The sequence below is a fragment of the Physella acuta genome, unplaced genomic scaffold (genome assembly GCF_028476545.2).
Source record: "Physella acuta isolate Inbredline_101_S28 unplaced genomic scaffold, ASM2847654v3 ptg002727l, whole genome shotgun sequence".
Classification (NCBI taxonomy): domain Eukaryota; kingdom Metazoa; phylum Mollusca; class Gastropoda; family Physidae; genus Physella; species Physella acuta.
The window spans coordinates 1-24,686 of NW_026734156.1; the positions used below are offsets into that span (position 1 = coordinate 1).

General features: G+C 37.2%; 19 non-coding genes across 19 annotated transcripts; all 19 read left to right on the top strand.

Annotated features, from left to right (window-relative positions):
- Positions 1-583: 583 nt before the first annotated feature.
- On the top strand, positions 584-776 carry LOC131934055 (U2 spliceosomal RNA). The gene has a single exon (XR_009385417.1). It is a non-coding gene; the product is annotated as a U2 spliceosomal RNA (small nuclear RNA).
- A 1,098-nt stretch (positions 777-1,874) lies between these two features.
- Positions 1,875-2,067, top strand: LOC131934066 (U2 spliceosomal RNA). Its single transcript, XR_009385428.1, has one exon. It is a non-coding gene; the product is annotated as a U2 spliceosomal RNA (small nuclear RNA).
- A 1,099-nt stretch (positions 2,068-3,166) lies between these two features.
- On the top strand, positions 3,167-3,359 carry LOC131934071 (U2 spliceosomal RNA). Its single transcript, XR_009385433.1, has one exon. It is a non-coding gene; the product is annotated as a U2 spliceosomal RNA (small nuclear RNA).
- Positions 3,360-4,456: 1,097 nt separating this feature from the next.
- On the top strand, positions 4,457-4,650 carry LOC131934069 (U2 spliceosomal RNA). The gene has a single exon (XR_009385431.1). It is a non-coding gene; the product is annotated as a U2 spliceosomal RNA (small nuclear RNA).
- Positions 4,651-5,748: 1,098 nt separating this feature from the next.
- Positions 5,749-5,942, top strand: LOC131934070 (U2 spliceosomal RNA). Its single transcript, XR_009385432.1, has one exon. It is a non-coding gene; the product is annotated as a U2 spliceosomal RNA (small nuclear RNA).
- Positions 5,943-7,040: 1,098 nt separating this feature from the next.
- LOC131934072 (U2 spliceosomal RNA) lies at positions 7,041-7,233 on the top strand. The gene has a single exon (XR_009385434.1). It is a non-coding gene; the product is annotated as a U2 spliceosomal RNA (small nuclear RNA).
- A 1,099-nt stretch (positions 7,234-8,332) lies between these two features.
- LOC131934073 (U2 spliceosomal RNA) lies at positions 8,333-8,525 on the top strand. The gene has a single exon (XR_009385435.1). It is a non-coding gene; the product is annotated as a U2 spliceosomal RNA (small nuclear RNA).
- A 1,098-nt stretch (positions 8,526-9,623) lies between these two features.
- LOC131934056 (U2 spliceosomal RNA) lies at positions 9,624-9,816 on the top strand. Its single transcript, XR_009385418.1, has one exon. It is a non-coding gene; the product is annotated as a U2 spliceosomal RNA (small nuclear RNA).
- A 1,099-nt stretch (positions 9,817-10,915) lies between these two features.
- Positions 10,916-11,108, top strand: LOC131934057 (U2 spliceosomal RNA). Its single transcript, XR_009385419.1, has one exon. It is a non-coding gene; the product is annotated as a U2 spliceosomal RNA (small nuclear RNA).
- A 1,099-nt stretch (positions 11,109-12,207) lies between these two features.
- LOC131934058 (U2 spliceosomal RNA) lies at positions 12,208-12,400 on the top strand. The gene has a single exon (XR_009385420.1). It is a non-coding gene; the product is annotated as a U2 spliceosomal RNA (small nuclear RNA).
- A 1,098-nt stretch (positions 12,401-13,498) lies between these two features.
- LOC131934059 (U2 spliceosomal RNA) lies at positions 13,499-13,691 on the top strand. The gene has a single exon (XR_009385421.1). It is a non-coding gene; the product is annotated as a U2 spliceosomal RNA (small nuclear RNA).
- Positions 13,692-14,789: 1,098 nt separating this feature from the next.
- On the top strand, positions 14,790-14,982 carry LOC131934068 (U2 spliceosomal RNA). The gene has a single exon (XR_009385430.1). It is a non-coding gene; the product is annotated as a U2 spliceosomal RNA (small nuclear RNA).
- Positions 14,983-16,081: 1,099 nt separating this feature from the next.
- LOC131934060 (U2 spliceosomal RNA) lies at positions 16,082-16,274 on the top strand. The gene has a single exon (XR_009385422.1). It is a non-coding gene; the product is annotated as a U2 spliceosomal RNA (small nuclear RNA).
- A 1,098-nt stretch (positions 16,275-17,372) lies between these two features.
- On the top strand, positions 17,373-17,565 carry LOC131934061 (U2 spliceosomal RNA). The gene has a single exon (XR_009385423.1). It is a non-coding gene; the product is annotated as a U2 spliceosomal RNA (small nuclear RNA).
- Positions 17,566-18,663: 1,098 nt separating this feature from the next.
- On the top strand, positions 18,664-18,856 carry LOC131934062 (U2 spliceosomal RNA). Its single transcript, XR_009385424.1, has one exon. It is a non-coding gene; the product is annotated as a U2 spliceosomal RNA (small nuclear RNA).
- Positions 18,857-19,954: 1,098 nt separating this feature from the next.
- LOC131934063 (U2 spliceosomal RNA) lies at positions 19,955-20,147 on the top strand. The gene has a single exon (XR_009385425.1). It is a non-coding gene; the product is annotated as a U2 spliceosomal RNA (small nuclear RNA).
- Positions 20,148-21,245: 1,098 nt separating this feature from the next.
- On the top strand, positions 21,246-21,438 carry LOC131934064 (U2 spliceosomal RNA). The gene has a single exon (XR_009385426.1). It is a non-coding gene; the product is annotated as a U2 spliceosomal RNA (small nuclear RNA).
- A 1,098-nt stretch (positions 21,439-22,536) lies between these two features.
- Positions 22,537-22,729, top strand: LOC131934065 (U2 spliceosomal RNA). Its single transcript, XR_009385427.1, has one exon. It is a non-coding gene; the product is annotated as a U2 spliceosomal RNA (small nuclear RNA).
- Positions 22,730-23,827: 1,098 nt separating this feature from the next.
- Positions 23,828-24,020, top strand: LOC131934067 (U2 spliceosomal RNA). Its single transcript, XR_009385429.1, has one exon. It is a non-coding gene; the product is annotated as a U2 spliceosomal RNA (small nuclear RNA).
- Positions 24,021-24,686: the final 666 nt, after the last annotated feature.

The following is a 24,686-nucleotide window of genomic DNA, read 5'->3' on the forward strand; positions in this document are numbered from 1 at the left end:
CTAATCAGCAGAATATTAATAACAATGATCCGTTTAAGAAAAAAAAATATAAATAAAAAAAAAAAAAAAAAAAAAATCTAAATTTACAAATTTAAATTTTGTGGTTTTGTTCCGCATCTTTTCTCCTGCCGACCTCACGTCACCTTTTTGTATTCTTTTTCTTTCTCAGTCTCTTCCTATACCTTTTTAACGTTGGCTTGTTCCACAGCGCTAGTCGCCTTGCGCCGCCCGCCAAAGACGTAAAACAACAGGGCGTTGATCGATTCGATATACATCAAGGCGGCGCGGGCGTCAAGGGAAGCCACTATTACGACGTTAAGGTAAGGCGCTATATTTTTTTCCTTGTTTGAGTTTTAGAAATTCATAATGTTACTTGTTTCATTGATTTCGTTAACATTCGCCTTTCCGCTTTGGCAGATTGTAAAACGCCCACCGCCTAACGGCCGTACGTCGCATGGGCGGCGATTTCTGCAATAAGGAATATTTTCGGTGTGCGGAATCGGATGAATATTTACGGAATCATTTCAGAGGAGCGGATAGGAAATTTTCCGGAATATGAGGCGTCGGTAGTCCAGTGACCGTTATCGCTTCTCGGCCTTTTGGCTAAGATCAAAGTGTAGTATCTGTTCTTATCAGCTTAATATCTGATACGTGGCTCATTGAGTCACTACGATATTAAACTGATTTTTGGTACTCGGCGGGATGCCCGGGGCTTGCTCCGCTCTCGCCACGGGTCGGCCCGGTATTGCAGTTCTTCCGGGAATGGCCCATTCAATTTCAATAATGTACGATTGGTCTCTCTCTCTCAATAAAAACAGCTCACTGCTGGTCAGTCAGAGTGATATGGTATTTATTCTATACCAGTCACTGTTTGCTTAAAATGTTAATCGTTTGAGCTGACCAGCACATTTTTTCTTTATTTGACGGTTCTCAAACGAACGGCAGCCGGTATAAAAACAGATATTTTTTTTTATATTTAAAATTTCTCTCCGCTCCTCTCCTTCGTTGTTTACTAATCTAAATTATGTTTTAAAAATCATTTGTCATGGCCAGTATGTGTCAAAATATCACACTTCTGTCCACACAGGACCAGTATTAATTTCACTTTATATAAAGAAAATAGAAATTTAAATGTAAATTTTTAAAAGTTATTTCAATTTAAAAAAAACAAAAATTCATTTTTATTTTTAAACTGACGTACATTGTTACGTACATTGTTTAATGTATTCTTTCCTTCAACGATTTGCATATATCTTGATCCTAATTGATTTCAAAATGTTAAATGAAACATTACAATCAGCAGAATATTAATAACAATGATCCGTTTAAGAAAAAAAAATATAAATAAAAAAAAAAAAAAAAAAAAATCTAAATTTACAAATTTAAATTTTGTGGTTTTGTTCCGCATCTTTTCTCCTGCCGACCTCACGTCACCTTTTTGTATTCTTTTTCTTTCTCAGTCTCTTCCTATACCTTTTTAACGTTGGCTTGTTCCACAGCGCTAGTCGCCTTGCGCCGCCCGCCAAAGACGTAAAACAACAGGGCGTTGATCGATTCGATATACATCAAGGCGGCGCGGGCGTCAAGGGAAGCCACTATTACGACGTTAAGGTAAGGCGCTATATTTTTTTCCTTGTTTGAGTTTTAGAAATTCATAATGTTACTTGTTTCATTGATTTCGTTAACATTCGCCTTTCCGCTTTGGCAGATTGTAAAACGCCCACCGCCTAACGGCCGTACGTCGCATGGGCGGCGATTTCTGCAATAAGGAATATTTTCGGTGTGCGGAATCGGATGAATATTTACGGAATCATTTCAGAGGAGCGGATAGGAAATTTTCCGGAATATGAGGCGTCGGTAGTCCAGTGACCGTTATCGCTTCTCGGCCTTTTGGCTAAGATCAAAGTGTAGTATCTGTTCTTATCAGCTTAATATCTGATACGTGGCTCATTGAGTCACTACGATATTAAACTGATTTTTGGTACTCGGCGGGATGCCCGGGGCTTGCTCCGCTCTCGCCACGGGTCGGCCCGGTATTGCAGTTCTTCCGGGAATGGCCCATTCAATTTCAATAATGTACGATTGGTCTCTCTCTCTCAATAAAAACAGCTCACTGCTGGTCAGTCAGAGTGATATGGTATTTATTCTATACCAGTCACTGTTTGCTTAAAATGTTAATCGTTTGAGCTGACCAGCACATTTTTTCTTTATTTGACGGTTCTCAAACGAACGGCAGCCGGTATAAAAACAGATATTTTTTTTTATATTTAAAATTTCTCTCCGCTCCTCTCCTTCGTTGTTTACTAATCTAAATTATGTTTTAAAAATCATTTGTCATGGCCAGTATGTGTCAAAATATCACACTTCTGTCCACACAGGACCAGTATTAATTTCACTTTAATATAAAGAAAATAGAAATTTAAATGTAAATTTTTAAAAGTTATTTCAATTTAAAAAAACAAAAATTCATTTTTATTTTTAAACTGACGTACATTGTTACGTACATTGTTTAATGTATTCTTTCCTTCAACGATTTGCATATATCTTGATCCTAATTGATTTCAAAATGTTAAATGAAACATTACAATCAGCAGAATATTAATAACAATGATCCGTTTAAGAAAAAAAAATATAAATAAAAAAAAAAAAAAAAAAAAAATCTAAATTTACAAATTTAAATTTTGTGGTTTTGTTCCGCATCTTTTCTCCTGCCGACCTCACGTCACCTTTTTGTATTCTTTTTCTTTCTCAGTCTCTTCCTATACCTTTTTAACGTTGGCTTGTTCCACAGCGCTAGTCGCCTTGCGCCGCCCGCCAAAGACGTAAAACAACAGGGCGTTGATCGATTCGATATACATCAAGGCGGCGCGGGCGTCAAGGGAAGCCACTATTACGACGTTAAGGTAAGGCGCTATATTTTTTTCCTTGTTTGAGTTTTAGAAATTCATAATGTTACTTGTTTCATTGATTTCGTTAACATTCGCCTTTCCGCTTTGGCAGATTGTAAAACGCCCACCGCCTAACGGCCGTACGTCGCATGGGCGGCGATTTCTGCAATAAGGAATATTTTCGGTGTGCGGAATCGGATGAATATTTACGGAATCATTTCAGAGGAGCGGATAGGAAATTTTCCGGAATATGAGGCGTCGGTAGTCCAGTGACCGTTATCGCTTCTCGGCCTTTTGGCTAAGATCAAAGTGTAGTATCTGTTCTTATCAGCTTAATATCTGATACGTGGCTCATTGAGTCACTACGATATTAAACTGATTTTTGGTACTCGGCGGGATGCCCGGGGCTTGCTCCGCTCTCGCCACGGGTCGGCCCGGTATTGCAGTTCTTCCGGGAATGGCCCATTCAATTTCAATAATGTACGATTGGTCTCTCTCTCTCAATAAAAACAGCTCACTGCTGGTCAGTCAGAGTGATATGGTATTTATTCTATACCAGTCACTGTTTGCTTAAAATGTTAATCGTTTGAGCTGACCAGCACATTTTTTCTTTATTTGACGGTTCTCAAACGAACGGCAGCCGGTATAAAAACAGATATTTTTTTTTATATTTAAAATTTCTCTCCGCTCCTCTCCTTCGTTGTTTACTAATCTAAATTATGTTTTAAAAATCATTTGTCATGGCCAGTATGTGTCAAAATATCACACTTCTGTCCACACAGGACCAGTATTAATTTCACTTTAATATAAAGAAAATAGAAATTTAAATGTAAATTTTTAAAAGTTATTTCAATTTAAAAAAACAAAAATTCATTTTTATTTTTAAACTGACGTACATTGTTACGTACATTGTTTAATGTATTCTTTCCTTCAACGATTTGCATATATCTTGATCCTAATTGATTTCAAAATGTTAAATGAAACATTACAATCAGCAGAATATTAATAACAATGATCCGTTTAAGAAAAAAAAATATAAAAAAAAAAAAAAAAAAAATCTAAATTTACAAATTTAAATTTTGTGGTTTTGTTCCGCATCTTTTCTCCTGCCGACCTCACGTCACCTTTTTGTATTCTTTTTCTTTCTCAGTCTCTTCCTATACCTTTTTAACGTTGGCTTGTTCCACAGCGCTAGTCGCCTTGCGCCGCCCGCCAAAGACGTAAAACAACAGGGCGTTGATCGATTCGATATACATCAAGGCGGCGCGGGCGTCAAGGGAAGCCACTATTACGACGTTAAGGTAAGGCGCTATATTTTTTTTCCTTGTTTGAGTTTTAGAAATTCATAATGTTACTTGTTTCATTGATTTCGTTAACATTCGCCTTTCCGCTTTGGCAGATTGTAAAACGCCCCACCGCCTAACGGCCGTACGTCGCATGGGCGGCGATTTCTGCAATAAGGAATATTTTCGGTGTGCGGAATCGGATGAATATTTACGGAATCATTTCAGAGGAGCGGATAGGAAATTTTCCGGAATATGAGGCGTCGGTAAGTCCAGTGGACCGTTATCGCTTCTCGGCCTTTTGGCTAAGATCAAAGTGTAGTATCTGTTCTTATCAGCTTAATATCTGATACGTGGCTCATTGAGTCACTACGATATTAAACTGATTTTTTGGTACTCGGCGGGATGCCCGGGGCTTGCTCCGCTCTCGCCACGGGTCGGCCCGGTATTGCAGTTCTTCCGGGAATGGCCCATTCAATTTCAATAATGTACGATTGGTCTCTCTCTCTCAATAAAAACAGCTCACTGCTGGTCAGTCAGAGTGATATGGTATTTATTCTATACCAGTCACTGTTTGCTTAAAATGTTAATCGTTTGAGCTGACCAGCACATTTTTTTCTTTATTTGACGGTTCTCAAACGAACGGCAGCCGGTATAAAAACAGATATTTTTTTTTATATTTAAAATTTCTCTCCGCTCCTCTCCTTCGTTGTTTACTAATCTAAATTATGTTTTAAAAATCATTTGTCATGGCCAGTATGTGTCAAAATATCACACTTCTGTCCACACAGGACCAGTATTAATTTCACTTTAATATAAAGAAAATAGAAATTTAAATGTAAATTTTTAAAAGTTATTTCAATTTAAAAAAACAAAAATTCATTTTTATTTTTAAACTGACGTACATTGTTACGTACATTGTTTAATGTATTCTTTCCTTCAACGATTTGCATATATCTTGATCCTAATTGATTTCAAAATGTTAAATGAAACATTACAATCAGCAGAATATTAATAACAATGATCCGTTTAAGAAAAAAAAATATAAATAAAAAAAAAAAAAAAAAAAAATCTAAATTTACAAATTTAAATTTTGTGGTTTTGTTCCGCATCTTTTCTCCTGCCGACCTCACGTCACCTTTTTGTATTCTTTTTCTTCTCAGTCTCTTCCTATACCTTTTTAACGTTGGCTTGTTCCACAGCGCTAGTCGCCTTGCGCCGCCCGCCAAAGACGTAAAACAACAGGGCGTTGATCGATTCGATATACATCAAGGCGGCGCGGGCGTCAAGGGAAGCCACTATTACGACGTTAAGGTAAGGCGCTATATTTTTTTCCTTGTTTGAGTTTTAGAAATTCATAATGTTACTTGTTTCATTGATTTCGTTAACATTCGCCTTTCCGCTTTGGCAGATTGTAAAACGCCCACCGCCTAACGGCCGTACGTCGCATGGGCGGCGATTTCTGCAATAAGGAATATTTTCGGTGTGCGGAATCGGATGAATATTTACGGAATCATTTCAGAGGAGCGGATAGGAAATTTTCCGGAATATGAGGCGTCGGTAGTCCAGTGACCGTTATCGCTTCTCGGCCTTTTGGCTAAGATCAAAGTGTAGTATCTGTTCTTATCAGCTTAATATCTGATACGTGGCTCATTGAGTCACTACGATATTAAACTGATTTTTTGGTACTCGGCGGGATGCCCGGGGCTTGCTCCGCTCTCGCCACGGGTCGGCCCGGTATTGCAGTTCTTCCGGGAATGGCCCATTCAATTTCAATAATGTACGATTGGTCTCTCTCTCTCAATAAAAACAGCTCACTGCTGGTCAGTCAGAGTGATATGGTATTTATTCTATACCAGTCACTGTTTGCTTAAAATGTTAATCGTTTGAGCTGACCAGCACATTTTTTCTTTATTTGACGGTTCTCAAACGAACGGCAGCCGGTATAAAAACAGATATTTTTTTTTATATTTAAAATTTCTCTCCGCTCCTCTCCTTCGTTGTTTACTAATCTAAATTATGTTTTAAAAATCATTTGTCATGGCCAGTATGTGTCAAAATATCACACTTCTGTCCACACAGGACCAGTATTAATTTCACTTTAATATAAAGAAAATAGAAATTTAAATGTAAATTTTTAAAAGTTATTTCAATTTAAAAAAACAAAAATTCATTTTTATTTTTAAACTGACGTACATTGTTACGTACATTGTTTAATGTATTCTTTCCTTCAACGATTTGCATATATCTTGATCCTAATTGATTTCAAAATGTTAAATGAAACATTACAATCAGCAGAATATTAATAACAATGATCCGTTTAAGAAAAAAAAATATAAATAAAAAAAAAAAAAAAAAAAAATCTAAATTTACAAATTTAAATTTTGTGGTTTTGTTCCGCATCTTTTCTCCTGCCGACCTCACGTCACCTTTTTGTATTCTTTTTCTTTCTCAGTCTCTTCCTATACCTTTTTAACGTTGGCTTGTTCCACAGCGCTAGTCGCCTTGCGCCGCCCGCCAAAGACGTAAAACAACAGGGCGTTGATCGATTCGATATACATCAAGGCGGCGCGGGCGTCAAGGGAAGCCACTATTACGACGTTAAGGTAAGGCGCTATATTTTTTTCCTTGTTTGAGTTTTAGAAATTCATAATGTTACTTGTTTCATTGATTTCGTTAACATTCGCCTTTCCGCTTTGGCAGATTGTAAAACGCCCACCGCCTAACGGCCGTACGTCGCATGGGCGGCGATTTCTGCAATAAGGAATATTTTCGGTGTGCGGAATCGGATGAATATTTACGGAATCATTTCAGAGGAGCGGATAGGAAATTTTCCGGAATATGAGGCGTCGGTAGTCCAGTGACCGTTATCGCTTCTCGGCCTTTTGGCTAAGATCAAAGTGTAGTATCTGTTCTTATCAGCTTAATATCTGATACGTGGCTCATTGAGTCACTACGATATTAAACTGATTTTTGGTACTCGGCGGGATGCCCGGGGCTTGCTCCGCTCTCGCCACGGGTCGGCCCGGTATTGCAGTTCTTCCGGGAATGGCCCATTCAATTTCAATAATGTACGATTGGTCTCTCTCTCTCAATAAAAACAGCTCACTGCTGGTCAGTCAGAGTGATATGGTATTTATTCTATACCAGTCACTGTTTGCTTAAAATGTTAATCGTTTGAGCTGACCAGCACATTTTTTCTTTATTTGACGGTTCTCAAACGAACGGCAGCCGGTATAAAAACAGATATTTTTTTTTATATTTAAAATTTCTCTCCGCTCCTCTCCTTCGTTGTTTACTAATCTAAATTATGTTTTAAAAATCATTTGTCATGGCCAGTATGTGTCAAAATATCACACTTCTGTCCACACAGGACCAGTATTAATTTCACTTTAATATAAAGAAAATAGAAATTTAAATGTAAATTTTTAAAAGTTATTTCAATTTAAAAAAACAAAAATTCATTTTTATTTTTAAACTGACGTACATTGTTACGTACATTGTTTAATGTATTCTTTCCTTCAACGATTTGCATATATCTTGATCCTAATTGATTTCAAAATGTTAAATGAAACATTACAATCAGCAGAATATTAATAACAATGATCCGTTTAAGAAAAAAAAATATAAATAAAAAAAAAAAAAAAAAAAAAATCTAAATTTACAAATTTAAATTTTGTGGTTTTGTTCCGCATCTTTTCTCCTGCCGACCTCACGTCACCTTTTTGTATTCTTTTTCTTTCTCAGTCTCTTCCTATACCTTTTTAACGTTGGCTTGTTCCACAGCGCTAGTCGCCTTGCGCCGCCCGCCAAAGACGTAAAACAACAGGGCGTTGATCGATTCGATATACATCAAGGCGGCGCGGGCGTCAAGGGAAGCCACTATTACGACGTTAAGGTAAGGCGCTATATTTTTTTCCTTGTTTGAGTTTTAGAAATTCATAATGTTACTTGTTTCATTGATTTCGTTAACATTCGCCTTTCCGCTTTGGCAGATTGTAAAACGCCCACCGCCTAACGGCCGTACGTCGCATGGGCGGCGATTTCTGCAATAAGGAATATTTTCGGTGTGCGGAATCGGATGAATATTTACGGAATCATTTCAGAGGAGCGGATAGGAAATTTTCCGGAATATGAGGCGTCGGTAGTCCAGTGACCGTTATCGCTTCTCGGCCTTTTGGCTAAGATCAAAGTGTAGTATCTGTTCTTATCAGCTTAATATCTGATACGTGGCTCATTGAGTCACTACGATATTAAACTGATTTTTGGTACTCGGCGGGATGCCCGGGGCTTGCTCCGCTCTCGCCACGGGTCGGCCCGGTATTGCAGTTCTTCCGGGAATGGCCCATTCAATTTCAATAATGTACGATTGGTCTCTCTCTCTCAATAAAAACAGCTCACTGCTGGTCAGTCAGAGTGATATGGTATTTATTCTATACCAGTCACTGTTTGCTTAAAATGTTAATCGTTTGAGCTGACCAGCACATTTTTTCTTTATTTGACGGTTCTCAAACGAACGGCAGCCGGTATAAAAACAGATATTTTTTTTTATATTTAAAATTTCTCTCCGCTCCTCTCCTTCGTTGTTTACTAATCTAAATTATGTTTTAAAAATCATTTGTCATGGCCAGTATGTGTCAAAATATCACACTTCTGTCCACACAGGACCAGTATTAATTTCACTTTAATATAAAGAAAATAGAAATTTAAATGTAAATTTTTAAAAGTTATTTCAATTTAAAAAAACAAAAATTCATTTTTATTTTTAAACTGACGTACATTGTTACGTACATTGTTTAATGTATTCTTTCCTTCAACGATTTGCATATATCTTGATCCTAATTGATTTCAAAATGTTAAATGAAACATTACAATCAGCAGAATATTAATAACAATGATCCGTTTAAGAAAAAAAAATATAAATAAAAAAAAAAAAAAAAAAAAATCTAAATTTACAAATTTAAATTTTGTGGTTTTGTTCCGCATCTTTTCTCCTGCCGACCTCACGTCACCTTTTTGTATTCTTTTTCTTTCTCAGTCTCTTCCTATACCTTTTTAACGTTGGCTTGTTCCACAGCGCTAGTCGCCTTGCGCCGCCCGCCAAAGACGTAAAACAACAGGGCGTTGATCGATTCGATATACATCAAGGCGGCGCGGGCGTCAAGGGAAGCCACTATTACGACGTTAAGGTAAGGCGCTATATTTTTTTCCTTGTTTGAGTTTTAGAAATTCATAATGTTACTTGTTTCATTGATTTCGTTAACATTCGCCTTTCCGCTTTGGCAGATTGTAAAACGCCCACCGCCTAACGGCCGTACGTCGCATGGGCGGCGATTTCTGCAATAAGGAATATTTTCGGTGTGCGGAATCGGATGAATATTTACGGAATCATTTCAGAGGAGCGGATAGGAAATTTTCCGGAATATGAGGCGTCGGTAGTCCAGTGACCGTTATCGCTTCTCGGCCTTTTGGCTAAGATCAAAGTGTAGTATCTGTTCTTATCAGCTTAATATCTGATACGTGGCTCATTGAGTCACTACGATATTAAACTGATTTTTGGTACTCGGCGGGATGCCCGGGGCTTGCTCCGCTCTCGCCACGGGTCGGCCCGGTATTGCAGTTCTTCCGGGAATGGCCCATTCAATTTCAATAATGTACGATTGGTCTCTCTCTCTCAATAAAAACAGCTCACTGCTGGTCAGTCAGAGTGATATGGTATTTATTCTATACCAGTCACTGTTTGCTTAAAATGTTAATCGTTTGAGCTGACCAGCACATTTTTTCTTTATTTGACGGTTCTCAAACGAACGGCAGCCGGTATAAAAACAGATATTTTTTTTTATATTTAAAATTTCTCTCCGCTCCTCTCCTTCGTTGTTTACTAATCTAAATTATGTTTTAAAAATCATTTGTCATGGCCAGTATGTGTCAAAATATCACACTTCTGTCCACACAGGACCAGTATTAATTTCACTTTAATATAAAGAAAATAGAAATTTAAATGTAAATTTTTAAAAGTTATTTCAATTTAAAAAAACAAAAATTCATTTTTATTTTTAAACTGACGTACATTGTTACGTACATTGTTTAATGTATTCTTTCCTTCAACGATTTGCATATATCTTGATCCTAATTGATTTCAAAATGTTAAATGAAACATTACAATCAGCAGAATATTAATAACAATGATCCGTTTAAGAAAAAAAAATATAAATAAAAAAAAAAAAAAAAAAAAAATCTAAATTTACAAATTTAAATTTTGTGGTTTTGTTCCGCATCTTTTCTCCTGCCGACCTCACGTCACCTTTTTGTATTCTTTTTCTTTCTCAGTCTCTTCCTATACCTTTTTAACGTTGGCTTGTTCCACAGCGCTAGTCGCCTTGCGCCGCCCGCCAAAGACGTAAAACAACAGGGCGTTGATCGATTCGATATACATCAAGGCGGCGCGGGCGTCAAGGGAAGCCACTATTACGACGTTAAGGTAAGGCGCTATATTTTTTTCCTTGTTTGAGTTTTAGAAATTCATAATGTTACTTGTTTCATTGATTTCGTTAACATTCGCCTTTCCGCTTTGGCAGATTGTAAAACGCCCACCGCCTAACGGCCGTACGTCGCATGGGCGGCGATTTCTGCAATAAGGAATATTTTCGGTGTGCGGAATCGGATGAATATTTACGGAATCATTTCAGAGGAGCGGATAGGAAATTTTCCGGAATATGAGGCGTCGGTAGTCCAGTGACCGTTATCGCTTCTCGGCCTTTTGGCTAAGATCAAAGTGTAGTATCTGTTCTTATCAGCTTAATATCTGATACGTGGCTCATTGAGTCACTACGATATTAAACTGATTTTTGGTACTCGGCGGGATGCCCGGGGCTTGCTCCGCTCTCGCCACGGGTCGGCCCGGTATTGCAGTTCTTCCGGGAATGGCCCATTCAATTTCAATAATGTACGATTGGTCTCTCTCTCTCAATAAAAACAGCTCACTGCTGGTCAGTCAGAGTGATATGGTATTTATTCTATACCAGTCACTGTTTGCTTAAAATGTTAATCGTTTGAGCTGACCAGCACATTTTTTCTTTATTTGACGGTTCTCAAACGAACGGCAGCCGGTATAAAAACAGATATTTTTTTTTATATTTAAAATTTCTCTCCGCTCCTCTCCTTCGTTGTTTACTAATCTAAATTATGTTTTAAAAATCATTTGTCATGGCCAGTATGTGTCAAAATATCACACTTCTGTCCACACAGGACCAGTATTAATTTCACTTTAATATAAAGAAAATAGAAATTTAAATGTAAATTTTTAAAAGTTATTTCAATTTAAAAAAACAAAAATTCATTTTTATTTTTAAACTGACGTACATTGTTACGTACATTGTTTAATGTATTCTTTCCTTCAACGATTTGCATATATCTTGATCCTAATTGATTTCAAAATGTTAAATGAAACATTACAATCAGCAGAATATTAATAACAATGATCCGTTTAAGAAAAAAAAATATAAATAAAAAAAAAAAAAAAAAAAAAATCTAAATTTACAAATTTAAATTTTGTGGTTTTGTTCCGCATCTTTTCTCCTGCCGACCTCACGTCACCTTTTTGTATTCTTTTTCTTTCTCAGTCTCTTCCTATACCTTTTTAACGTTGGCTTGTTCCACAGCGCTAGTCGCCTTGCGCCGCCCGCCAAAGACGTAAAACAACAGGGCGTTGATCGATTCGATATACATCAAGGCGGCGCGGGCGTCAAGGGAAGCCACTATTACGACGTTAAGGTAAGGCGCTATATTTTTTTCCTTGTTTGAGTTTTAGAAATTCATAATGTTACTTGTTTCATTGATTTCGTTAACATTCGCCTTTCCGCTTTGGCAGATTGTAAAACGCCCACCGCCTAACGGCCGTACGTCGCATGGGCGGCGATTTCTGCAATAAGGAATATTTTCGGTGTGCGGAATCGGATGAATATTTACGGAATCATTTCAGAGGAGCGGATAGGAAATTTTCCGGAATATGAGGCGTCGGTAGTCCAGTGACCGTTATCGCTTCTCGGCCTTTTGGCTAAGATCAAAGTGTAGTATCTGTTCTTATCAGCTTAATATCTGATACGTGGCTCATTGAGTCACTACGATATTAAACTGATTTTTGGTACTCGGCGGGATGCCCGGGGCTTGCTCCGCTCTCGCCACGGGTCGGCCCGGTATTGCAGTTCTTCCGGGAATGGCCCATTCAATTTCAATAATGTACGATTGGTCTCTCTCTCTCAATAAAAACAGCTCACTGCTGGTCAGTCAGAGTGATATGGTATTTATTCTATACCAGTCACTGTTTGCTTAAAATGTTAATCGTTTGAGCTGACCAGCACATTTTTTCTTTATTTGACGGTTCTCAAACGAACGGCAGCCGGTATAAAAACAGATATTTTTTTTTATATTTAAAATTTCTCTCCGCTCCTCTCCTTCGTTGTTTACTAATCTAAATTATGTTTTAAAAATCATTTGTCATGGCCAGTATGTGTCAAAATATCACACTTCTGTCCACACAGGACCAGTATTAATTTCACTTTAATATAAAGAAAATAGAAATTTAAATGTAAATTTTTAAAAGTTATTTCAATTTAAAAAAACAAAAATTCATTTTTATTTTTAAACTGACGTACATTGTTACGTACATTGTTTAATGTATTCTTTCCTTCAACGATTTGCATATATCTTGATCCTAATTGATTTCAAAATGTTAAATGAAACATTACAATCAGCAGAATATTAATAACAATGATCCGTTTAAGAAAAAAAAATATAAATAAAAAAAAAAAAAAAAAAAAATCTAAATTTACAAATTTAAATTTTGTGGTTTTGTTCCGCATCTTTTCTCCTGCCGACCTCACGTCACCTTTTTGTATTCTTTTTCTTTCTCAGTCTCTTCCTATACCTTTTTAACGTTGGCTTGTTCCACAGCGCTAGTCGCCTTGCGCCGCCCGCCAAAGACGTAAAACAACAGGGCGTTGATCGATTCGATATACATCAAGGCGGCGCGGGCGTCAAGGGAAGCCACTATTACGACGTTAAGGTAAGGCGCTATATTTTTTTCCTTGTTTGAGTTTTAGAAATTCATAATGTTACTTGTTTCATTGATTTCGTTAACATTCGCCTTTCCGCTTTGGCAGATTGTAAAACGCCCACCGCCTAACGGCCGTACGTCGCATGGGCGGCGATTTCTGCAATAAGGAATATTTTCGGTGTGCGGAATCGGATGAATATTTACGGAATCATTTCAGAGGAGCGGATAGGAAATTTTCCGGAATATGAGGCGTCGGTAGTCCAGTGACCGTTATCGCTTCTCGGCCTTTTGGCTAAGATCAAAGTGTAGTATCTGTTCTTATCAGCTTAATATCTGATACGTGGCTCATTGAGTCACTACGATATTAAACTGATTTTTGGTACTCGGCGGGATGCCCGGGGCTTGCTCCGCTCTCGCCACGGGTCGGCCCGGTATTGCAGTTCTTCCGGGAATGGCCCATTCAATTTCAATAATGTACGATTGGTCTCTCTCTCTCAATAAAAACAGCTCACTGCTGGTCAGTCAGAGTGATATGGTATTTATTCTATACCAGTCACTGTTTGCTTAAAATGTTAATCGTTTGAGCTGACCAGCACATTTTTTCTTTATTTGACGGTTCTCAAACGAACGGCAGCCGGTATAAAAACAGATATTTTTTTTTATATTTAAAATTTCTCTCCGCTCCTCTCCTTCGTTGTTTACTAATCTAAATTATGTTTTAAAAATCATTTGTCATGGCCAGTATGTGTCAAAATATCACACTTCTGTCCACACAGGACCAGTATTAATTTCACTTTAATATAAAGAAAATAGAAATTTAAATGTAAATTTTTAAAAGTTATTTCAATTTAAAAAAACAAAAATTCATTTTTATTTTTAAACTGACGTACATTGTTACGTACATTGTTTAATGTATTCTTTCCTTCAACGATTTGCATATATCTTGATCCTAATTGATTTCAAAATGTTAAATGAAACATTACAATCAGCAGAATATTAATAACAATGATCCGTTTAAGAAAAAAAAATATAAATAAAAAAAAAAAAAAAAAAAAATCTAAATTTACAAATTTAAATTTTGTGGTTTTGTTCCGCATCTTTTCTCCTGCCGACCTCACGTCACCTTTTTGTATTCTTTTTCTTTCTCAGTCTCTTCCTATACCTTTTTAACGTTGGCTTGTTCCACAGCGCTAGTCGCCTTGCGCCGCCCGCCAAAGACGTAAAACAACAGGGCGTTGATCGATTCGATATACATCAAGGCGGCGCGGGCGTCAAGGGAAGCCACTATTACGACGTTAAGGTAAGGCGCTATATTTTTTTCCTTGTTTGAGTTTTAGAAATTCATAATGTTACTTGTTTCATTGATTTCGTTAACATTCGCCTTTCCGCTTTGGCAGATTGTAAAACGCCCACCGCCTAACGGCCGTACGTCGCATGGGCGGCGATTTCTGCAATAAGGAATATTTTCGGTGTGCGGAATCGGATGAATATTTACGGAATCATTTCAGAGGAGCGGATAGGAAATTTTCCGGAATATGAGGCGTCGGTAGTCCAGTGACCGTTATCGCTTCTCGGCCTTTTGGCTAAGATCAAAGTGTAGTATCTGTTCTTATCAGCTTAATATCTGATACGTGGCTCATTGAGTCACTACGATATTAAACTGATTTTTGGTACTCGGCGGGATGCCCGGGGCTTGCTCCGCTCTCGCCACGGGTCGGCCCGGTATTGCAGTTCTTCCGGGAAGGGCCCATTCAATTTCAATAATGTACGATTGGTCTCTCTCTCTCAATAAAAACAGCTCACTGCTGGTCAGTCAGAGTGATATGGTATTTATTCTATACCAGTCACTGTTTGCTTAAAATGTTAATCGTTTGAGCTGACCAGCACATTTTTTCTTTATTTGACGGTTCTCAAACGAACGGCAGCCGGTATAAAAACAGATATTTTTTTTTATATTTAAAATTTCTCTCCGCTCCTCTCCTTCGTTGTTTACTAATCTAAATTATGTTTTAAAAATCATTTGTCATGGCCAGTATGTGTCAAAATATCACACTTCTGTCCACACAGGACCAGTATTAATTTCACTTTAATATAAAGAAAATAGAAATTTAAATGTAAATTTTTAAAAGTTATTTCAATTTAAAAAAACAAAAATTCATTTTTATTTTTAAACTGACGTACATTGTTACGTACATTGTTTAATGTATTCTTTCCTTCAACGATTTGCATATATCTTGATCCTAATTGATTTCAAAATGTTAAATGAAACATTACAATCAGCAGAATATTAATAACAATGATCCGTTTAAGAAAAAAAAATATAAATAAAAAAAAAAAAAAAAAAAAAATCTAAATTTACAAATTTAAATTTTGTGGTTTTGTTCCGCATCTTTTCTCCTGCCGACCTCACGTCACCTTTTTGTATTCTTTTTCTTTCTCAGTCTCTTCCTATACCTTTTTAACGTTGGCTTGTTCCACAGCGCTAGTCGCCTTGCGCCGCCCGCCAAAGACGTAAAACAACAGGGCGTTGATCGATTCGATATACATCAAGGCGGCGCGGGCGTCAAGGGAAGCCACTATTACGACGTTAAGGTAAGGCGCTATATTTTTTTCCTTGTTTGAGTTTTAGAAATTCATAATGTTACTTGTTTCATTGATTTCGTTAACATTCGCCTTTCCGCTTTGGCAGATTGTAAAACGCCCACCGCCTAACGGCCGTACGTCGCATGGGCGGCGATTTCTGCAATAAGGAATATTTTCGGTGTGCGGAATCGGATGAATATTTACGGAATCATTTCAGAGGAGCGGATAGGAAATTTTCCGGAATATGAGGCGTCGGTAGTCCAGTGACCGTTATCGCTTCTCGGCCTTTTGGCTAAGATCAAAGTGTAGTATCTGTTCTTATCAGCTTAATATCTGATACGTGGCTCATTGAGTCACTACGATATTAAACTGATTTTTGGTACTCGGCGGGATGCCCGGGGCTTGCTCCGCTCTCGCCACGGGTCGGCCCGGTATTGCAGTTCTTCCGGGAATGGCCCATTCAATTTCAATAATGTACGATTGGTCTCTCTCTCTCAATAAAAACAGCTCACTGCTGGTCAGTCAGAGTGATATGGTATTTATTCTATACCAGTCACTGTTTGCTTAAAATGTTAATCGTTTGAGCTGACCAGCACATTTTTTCTTTATTTGACGGTTCTCAAACGAACGGCAGCCGGTATAAAAACAGATATTTTTTTTTATATTTAAAATTTCTCTCCGCTCCTCTCCTTCGTTGTTTACTAATCTAAATTATGTTTTAAAAATCATTTGTCATGGCCAGTATGTGTCAAAATATCACACTTCTGTCCACACAGGACCAGTATTAATTTCACTTTAATATAAAGAAAATAGAAATTTAAATGTAAATTTTTAAAAGTTATTTCAATTTAAAAAAACAAAAATTCATTTTTATTTTTAAACTGACGTACATTGTTACGTACATTGTTTAATGTATTCTTTCCTTCAACGATTTGCATATATCTTGATCCTAATTGATTTCAAAATGTTAAATGAAACATTACAATCAGCAGAATATTAATAACAATGATCCGTTTAAGAAAAAAAAATATAAATAAAAAAAAAAAAAAAAAAAAATCTAAATTTACAAATTTAAATTTTGTGGTTTTGTTCCGCATCTTTTCTCCTGCCGACCTCACGTCACCTTTTTGTATTCTTTTTCTTTCTCAGTCTCTTCCTATACCTTTTTAACGTTGGCTTGTTCCACAGCGCTAGTCGCCTTGCGCCGCCCGCCAAAGACGTAAAACAACAGGGCGTTGATCGATTCGATATACATCAAGGCGGCGCGGGCGTCAAGGGAAGCCACTATTACGACGTTAAGGTAAGGCGCTATATTTTTTTCCTTGTTTGAGTTTTAGAAATTCATAATGTTACTTGTTTCATTGATTTCGTTAACATTCGCCTTTCCGCTTTGGCAGATTGTAAAACGCCCACCGCCTAACGGCCGTACGTCGCATGGGCGGCGATTTCTGCAATAAGGAATATTTTCGGTGTGCGGAATCGGATGAATATTTACGGAATCATTTCAGAGGAGCGGATAGGAAATTTTCCGGAATATGAGGCGTCGGTAGTCCAGTGACCGTTATCGCTTCTCGGCCTTTTGGCTAAGATCAAAGTGTAGTATCTGTTCTTATCAGCTTAATATCTGATACGTGGCTCATTGAGTCACTACGATATTAAACTGATTTTTGGTACTCGGCGGGATGCCCGGGGCTTGCTCCGCTCTCGCCACGGGTCGGCCCGGTATTGCAGTTCTTCCGGGAATGGCCCATTCAATTTCAATAATGTACGATTGGTCTCTCTCTCTCAATAAAAACAGCTCACTGCTGGTCAGTCAGAGTGATATGGTATTTATTCTATACCAGTCACTGTTTGCTTAAAATGTTAATCGTTTGAGCTGACCAGCACATTTTTTCTTTATTTGACGGTTCTCAAACGAACGGCAGCCGGTATAAAAACAGATATTTTTTTTTATATTTAAAATTTCTCTCCGCTCCTCTCCTTCGTTGTTTACTAATCTAAATTATGTTTTAAAAATCATTTGTCATGGCCAGTATGTGTCAAAATATCACACTTCTGTCCACACAGGACCAGTATTAATTTCACTTTAATATAAAGAAAATAGAAATTTAAATGTAAATTTTTAAAAGTTATTTCAATTTAAAAAAACAAAAATTCATTTTTATTTTTAAACTGACGTACATTGTTACGTACATTGTTTAATGTATTCTTTCCTTCAACGATTTGCATATATCTTGATCCTAATTGATTTCAAAATGTTAAATGAAACATTACAATCAGCAGAATATTAATAACAATGATCCGTTTAAGAAAAAAAAATATAAATAAAAAAAAAAAAAAAAAAAAATCTAAATTTACAAATTTAAATTTTGTGGTTTTGTTCCGCATCTTTTCTCCTGCCGACCTCACGTCACCTTTTTGTATTCTTTTTCTTTCTCAGTCTCTTCCTATACCTTTTTAACGTTGGCTTGTTCCACAGCGCTAGTCGCCTTGCGCCGCCCGCCAAAGACGTAAAACAACAGGGCGTTGATCGATTCGATATACATCAAGGCGGCGCGGGCGTCAAGGGAAGCCACTATTACGACGTTAAGGTAAGGCGCTATATTTTTTTCCTTGTTTGAGTTTTAGAAATTCATAATGTTACTTGTTTCATTGATTTCGTTAACATTCGCCTTTCCGCTTTGGCAGATTGTAAAACGCCCACCGCCTAACGGCCGTACGTCGCATGGGCGGCGATTTCTGCAATAAGGAATATTTTCGGTGTGCGGAATCGGATGAATATTTACGGAATCATTTCAGAGGAGCGGATAGGAAATTTTCCGGAATATGAGGCGTCGGTAGTCCAGTGACCGTTATCGCTTCTCGGCCTTTTGGCTAAGATCAAAGTGTAGTATCTGTTCTTATCAGCTTAATATCTGATACGTGGCTCATTGAGTCACTACGATATTAAACTGATTTTTGGTACTCGGCGGGATGCCCGGGGCTTGCTCCGCTCTCGCCACGGGTCGGCCCGGTATTGCAGTTCTTCCGGGAATGGCCCATTCAATTTCAATAATGTACGATTGGTCTCTCTCTCTCAATAAAAACAGCTCACTGCTGGTCAGTCAGAGTGATATGGTATTTATTCTATACCAGTCACTGTTTGCTTAAAATGTTAATCGTTTGAGCTGACCAGCACATTTTTTCTTTATTTGACGGTTCTCAAACGAACGGCAGCCGGTATAAAAACAGATATTTTTTTTTATATTTAAAATTTCTCTCCGCTCCTCTCCTTCGTTGTTTACTAATCTAAATTATGTTTTAAAAATCATTTGTCATGGCCAGTATGTGTCAAAATATCACACTTCTGTCCACACAGGACCAGTATTAATTTCACTTTAATATAAAGAAAATAGAAATTTAAATGTAAATTTTTAAAAGTTATTTCAATTTAAAAAAACAAAAATTCATTTTTATTTTTAAACTGACGTACATTGTTACGTACATTGTTTAATGTATTCTTTCCTTCAACGATTTGCATATATCTTGATCCTAATTGATTTCAAAATGTTAAATGAAACATTACAATCAGCAGAATATTAATAACAATGATCCGTTTAAGAAAAAAAAATATAAATAAAAAAAAAAAAAAAAAAAAATCTAAATTTACAAATTTAAATTTTGTGGTTTTGTTCCGCATCTTTTCTCCTGCCGACCTCACGTCACCTTTTTGTATTCTTTTTCTTTCTCAGTCTCTTCCTATACCTTTTTAACGTTGGCTTGTTCCACAGCGCTAGTCGCCTTGCGCCGCCCGCCAAAGACGTAAAACAACAGGGCGTTGATCGATTCGATATACATCAAGGCGGCGCGGGCGTCAAGGGAAGCCACTATTACGACGTTAAGGTAAGGCGCTATATTTTTTTCCTTGTTTGAGTTTTAGAAATTCATAATGTTACTTGTTTCATTGATTTCGTTAACATTCGCCTTTCCGCTTTGGCAGATTGTAAAACGCCCACCGCCTAACGGCCGTACGTCGCATGGGCGGCGATTTCTGCAATAAGGAATATTTTCGGTGTGCGGAATCGGATGAATATTTACGGAATCATTTCAGAGGAGCGGATAGGAAATTTTCCGGAATATGAGGCGTCGGTAGTCCAGTGACCGTTATCGCTTCTCGGCCTTTTGGCTAAGATCAAAGTGTAGTATCTGTTCTTATCAGCTTAATATCTGATACGTGGCTCATTGAGTCACTACGATATTAAACTGATTTTTGGTACTCGGCGGGATGCCCGGGGCTTGCTCCGCTCTCGCCACGGGTCGGCCCGGTATTGCAGTTCTTCCGGGAATGGCCCATTCAATTTCAATAATGTACGATTGGTCTCTCTCTCTCAATAAAAACAGCTCACTGCTGGTCAGTCAGAGTGATATGGTATTTATTCTATACCAGTCACTGTTTGCTTAAAATGTTAATCGTTTGAGCTGACCAGCACATTTTTTCTTTATTTGACGGTTCTCAAACGAACGGCAGCCGGTATAAAAACAGATATTTTTTTTTATATTTAAAATTTCTCTCCGCTCCTCTCCTTCGTTGTTTACTAATCTAAATTATGTTTTAAAAATCATTTGTCATGGCCAGTATGTGTCAAAATATCACACTTCTGTCCACACAGGACCAGTATTAATTTCACTTTAATATAAAGAAAATAGAAATTTAAATGTAAATTTTTAAAAGTTATTTCAATTTAAAAAAACAAAAATTCATTTTTATTTTTAAACTGACGTACATTGTTACGTACATTGTTTAATGTATTCTTTCCTTCAACGATTTGCATATATCTTGATCCTAATTGATTTCAAAATGTTAAATGAAACATTACAATCAGCAGAATATTAATAACAATGATCCGTTTAAGAAAAAAAAATATAAATAAAAAAAAAAAAAAAAAAAAATCTAAATTTACAAATTTAAATTTTGTGGTTTTGTTCCGCATCTTTTCTCCTGCCGACCTCACGTCACCTTTTTGTATTCTTTTTCTTTCTCAGTCTCTTCCTATACCTTTTTAACGTTGGCTTGTTCCACAGCGCTAGTCGCCTTGCGCCGCCCGCCAAAGACGTAAAACAACAGGGCGTTGATCGATTCGATATACATCAAGGCGGCGCGGGCGTCAAGGGAAGCCACTATTACGACGTTAAGGTAAGGCGCTATATTTTTTTCCTTGTTTGAGTTTTAGAAATTCATAATGTTACTTGTTTCATTGATTTCGTTAACATTCGCCTTTCCGCTTTGGCAGATTGTAAAACGCCCACCGCCTAACGGCCGTACGTCGCATGGGCGGCGATTTCTGCAATAAGGAATATTTTCGGTGTGCGGAATCGGATGAATATTTACGGAATCATTTCAGAGGAGCGGATAGGAAATTTTCCGGAATATGAGGCGTCGGTAGTCCAGTGACCGTTATCGCTTCTCGGCCTTTTGGCTAAGATCAAAGTGTAGTATCTGTTCTTATCAGCTTAATATCTGATACGTGGCTCATTGAGTCACTACGATATTAAACTGATTTTTGGTACTCGGCGGGATGCCCGGGGCTTGCTCCGCTCTCGCCACGGGTCGGCCCGGTATTGCAGTTCTTCCGGGAATGGCCCATTCAATTTCAATAATGTACGATTGGTCTCTCTCTCTCAATAAAAACAGCTCACTGCTGGTCAGTCAGAGTGATATGGTATTTATTCTATACCAGTCACTGTTTGCTTAAAATGTTAATCGTTTGAGCTGACCAGCACATTTTTTCTTTATTTGACGGTTCTCAAACGAACGGCAGCCGGTATAAAAACAGATATTTTTTTTTATATTTAAAATTTCTCTCCGCTCCTCTCCTTCGTTGTTTACTAATCTAAATTATGTTTTAAAAATCATTTGTCATGGCCAGTATGTGTCAAAATATCACACTTCTGTCCACACAGGACCAGTATTAATTTCACTTTAATATAAAGAAAATAGAAATTTAAATGTAAATTTTTAAAAGTTATTTCAATTTAAAAAAACAAAAATTCATTTTTATTTTTAAACTGACGTACATTGTTACGTACATTGTTTAATGTATTCTTTCCTTCAACGATTTGCATATATCTTGATCCTAATTGATTTCAAAATGTTAAATGAAACATTACAATCAGCAGAATATTAATAACAATGATCCGTTTAAGAAAAAAAAATATAAATAAAAAAAAAAAAAAAAAAAAATCTAAATTTACAAATTTAAATTTTGTGGTTTTGTTCCGCATCTTTTCTCCTGCCGACCTCACGTCACCTTTTTGTATTCTTTTTCTTTCTCAGTCTCTTCCTATACCTTTTTAACGTTGGCTTGTTCCACAGCGCTAGTCGCCTTGCGCCGCCCGCCAAAGACGTAAAACAACAGGGCGTTGATCGATTCGATATACATCAAGGCGGCGCGGGCGTCAAGGGAAGCCACTATTACGACGTTAAGGTAAGGCGCTATATTTTTTTCCTTGTTTGAGTTTTAGAAATTCATAATGTTACTTGTTTCATTGATTTCGTTAACATTCGCCTTTCCGCTTTGGCAGATTGTAAAACGCCCACCGCCTAACGGCCGTACGTCGCATGGGCGGCGATTTCTGCAATAAGGAATATTTTCGGTGTGCGGAATCGGATGAATATTTACGGAATCATTTCAGAGGAGCGGATAGGAAATTTTCCGGAATATGAGGCGTCGGTAGTCCAGTGACCGTTATCGCTTCTCGGCCTTTTGGCTAAGATCAAAGTGTAGTATCTGTTCTTATCAGCTTAATATCTGATACGTGGCTCATTGAGTCACTACGATATTAAACTGATTTTTGGTACTCGGCGGGATGCCCGGGGCTTGCTCCGCTCTCGCCACGGGTCGGCCCGGTATTGCAGTTCTTCCGGGAATGGCCCATTCAATTTCAATAATGTACGATTGGTCTCTCTCTCTCAATAAAAACAGCTCACTGCTGGTCAGTCAGAGTGATATGGTATTTATTCTATACCAGTCACTGTTTGCTTAAAATGTTAATCGTTTGAGCTGACCAGCACATTTTTTCTTTATTTGACGGTTCTCAAACGAACGGCAGCCGGTATAAAAACAGATATTTTTTTTTATATTTAAAATTTCTCTCCGCTCCTCTCCTTCGTTGTTTACTAATCTAAATTATGTTTTAAAAATCATTTGTCATGGCCAGTATGTGTCAAAATATCACACTTCTGTCCACACAGGACCAGTATTAATTTCACTTTAATATAAAGAAAATAGAAATTTAAATGTAAATTTTTAAAAGTTATTTCAATTTAAAAAAACAAAAATTCATTTTTATTTTTAAACTGACGTACATTGTTACGTACATTGTTTAATGTATTCTTTCCTTCAACGATTTGCATATATCTTGATCCTAATTGATTTCAAAATGTTAAATGAAACATTACAATCAGCAGAATATTAATAACAATGATCCGTTTAAGAAAAAAAAATATAAATAAAAAAAAAAAAAAAAAAAAATCTAAATTTACAAATTTAAATTTTGTGGTTTTGTTCCGCATCTTTTCTCCTGCCGACCTCACGTCACCTTTTTGTATTCTTTTTCTTTCTCAGTCTCTTCCTATACCTTTTTAACGTTGGCTTGTTCCACAGCGCTAGTCGCCTTGCGCCGCCCGCCAAAGACGTAAAACAACAGGGCGTTGATCGATTCGATATACATCAAGGCGGCGCGGGCGTCAAGGGAAGCCACTATTACGACGTTAAGGTAAGGCGCTATATTTTTTTCCTTGTTTGAGTTTTAGAAATTCATAATGTTACTTGTTTCATTGATTTCGTTAACATTCGCCTTTCCGCTTTGGCAGATTGTAAAACGCCCACCGCCTAACGGCCGTACGTCGCATGGGCGGCGATTTCTGCAATAAGGAATATTTTCGGTGTGCGGAATCGGATGAATATTTACGGAATCATTTCAGAGGAGCGGATAGGAAATTTTCCGGAATATGAGGCGTCGGTAGTCCAGTGACCGTTATCGCTTCTCGGCCTTTTGGCTAAGATCAAAGTGTAGTATCTGTTCTTATCAGCTTAATATCTGATACGTGGCTCATTGAGTCACTACGATATTAAACTGATTTTTGGTACTCGGCGGGATGCCCGGGGCTTGCTCCGCTCTCGCCACGGGTCGGCCCGGTATTGCAGTTCTTCCGGGAATGGCCCATTCAATTTCAATAATGTACGATTGGTCTCTCTCTCTCAATAAAAACAGCTCACTGCTGGTCAGTCAGAGTGATATGGTATTTATTCTATACCAGTCACTGTTTGCTTAAAATGTTAATCGTTTGAGCTGACCAGCACATTTTTTCTTTATTTGACGGTTCTCAAACGAACGGCAGCCGGTATAAAAACAGATATTTTTTTTTATATTTAAAATTTCTCTCCGCTCCTCTCCTTCGTTGTTTACTAATCTAAATTATGTTTTAAAAATCATTTGTCATGGCCAGTATGTGTCAAAATATCACACTTCTGTCCACACAGGACCAGTATTAATTTCACTTTAATATAAAGAAAATAGAAATTTAAATGTAAATTTTTAAAAGTTATTTCAATTTAAAAAAACAAAAATTCATTTTTATTTTTAAACTGACGTACATTGTTACGTACATTGTTTAATGTATTCTTTTCCTTCAACGATTTGCATATATCTTGATCCTAATTGGATTTCAAAATGTTAAATGAAACATTACAATCAGCAGAATATTAATAACAATGATCCGTTTAAGAAAAAAAAAATATAAATAAAAAAAAAAAAAAAAAAAAAATCTAAATTTACAAATTTTAAATTTTGTGGTTTTGTTTCCGCATCGTTAAAAAGGGGAATAAACCCACAAAA